Here is a 1,248-nt window from a genome sequence, read left to right as displayed (position 1 = left end):
TATACATAAACATAAACACCATCTCTCCCACGGGAGCAAAGACACGACCTTCACGGTGTAAAGGTGTTGTTGGCTGTTTGAGATGCAGTGTGCTGATACTGCTGTGCTTCTCTCGGTGGAGACTAATATTTGGAACTTGGTTTGTTCTGTCTGACGTCTACGAAGGTTTCCATCAACGCTGGTAAGGAAACTTGTTTATTGTATTTCATGAACTCATCAGACTGTTTGTGTTTCAGTGAATGAAGCTAAAGAATCATCACATCCAACTTGATTCATGATGATTAATTAATATTCATACTGAGCTTTATTTGATCAACTTTGACATGTAACTTTCTGAAATATGAGGCTTTAAATCACAGAATCACAATAAACAACAGGGTCCTATTGTGAGTCTTCAGTCAAGGCGACCAATCAGAGGGCGTCTACTACTACTTTGCTTCTTCTGTTTCTATTATTGACCCTGGTCGAGAGAGTCGAGGTCACAGGAAGCAAAAGTTGATGCAGCTCTCGTAATGCTCAGATGATGTTAACACTGTTTTAAACAAGCTTTTCTATTTTTGGATCTTTTGTTATATATGAAAACAGAAAACAGCTGTTTTCCTCTGAGCTGCAGTTCTGCTGACAGACTGTGGGGGCGATGTGGAGTCGTCTTGCAGCTTGAATCCAGTTCTCTGTCTCAGTTTGTCTGTGAAACAACATCAGACCACATTGAACCTGAATCAGACAATAAGTTTTCAACAGATGTGATCAATGCAGTGAAAGACAGATCATCATAAAACTCTAACACTGCAGTGAGTCCTGTTCAGCAGAGAGCTGAGAGCTGAAAGTGTCAGGAGCAGAGGAGAGTTTAACTCTGGCGCCATCTTGTGGCAGAAACACGTGACTGCAGCTTTTTCTCTCTCTAAATGTGAGACGTCAAAACAAACGTGACATCACAGTGACTGTAGCTCACATTGTCTCTGACATCATCATGGAGGCTCGGTGTCCCGTCCTCTGATCAGCTGTTTGTAATGAGCAGGATCATAAAGAGGAAGCAGCGTCGTACTGACTGAATGAAGTCAGACTGTAGATTTTCCTTCTTTGTGACTCTTCAGCTCTGTCTCCTCTCACAGGGAGAAGATGATCTGCTGCATCCTGCTGCTCCTCACACTCACCTCCTGTGTCTGTGGTTAGTTTACTCCTTCACTTTATTATCTAGAAACTGATACAAGTCCTCAGTTAGTCTGCTCCTCACTTTCCCTCTCTGTC

General features: G+C 42.5%; 1 long non-coding RNA gene across 1 annotated transcript in view; it reads left to right on the top strand.

Annotated features, from left to right (window-relative positions):
• The first annotated feature begins 40 nt into the window (after window positions 1-40).
• The window catches only part of LOC147819453 (uncharacterized), a 5,194-nt gene continuing 3,986 nt past the window's right edge, over window positions 41-1,248 (top strand). Inside the window, exons 1-2 of the long non-coding RNA XR_015436902.1 lie at window positions 41-181; window positions 1,113-1,168. This is a non-coding gene — a long non-coding RNA (uncharacterized LOC147819453). The remainder of the gene's footprint in view (window positions 182-1,112; window positions 1,169-1,248) is intronic.

The sequence above is a fragment of the Seriola lalandi genome, unplaced genomic scaffold (assembly GCF_002814215.2).
Source record: "Seriola lalandi dorsalis isolate HSWRI2012SDOR001 ecotype SW California unplaced genomic scaffold, Sedor1 jcf7180002053331, whole genome shotgun sequence".
NCBI lineage: Eukaryota > Metazoa > Chordata > Actinopteri > Carangiformes > Carangidae > Seriola > Seriola lalandi.
This window is presented reverse-complemented; position numbering and strand designations above follow the sequence as displayed.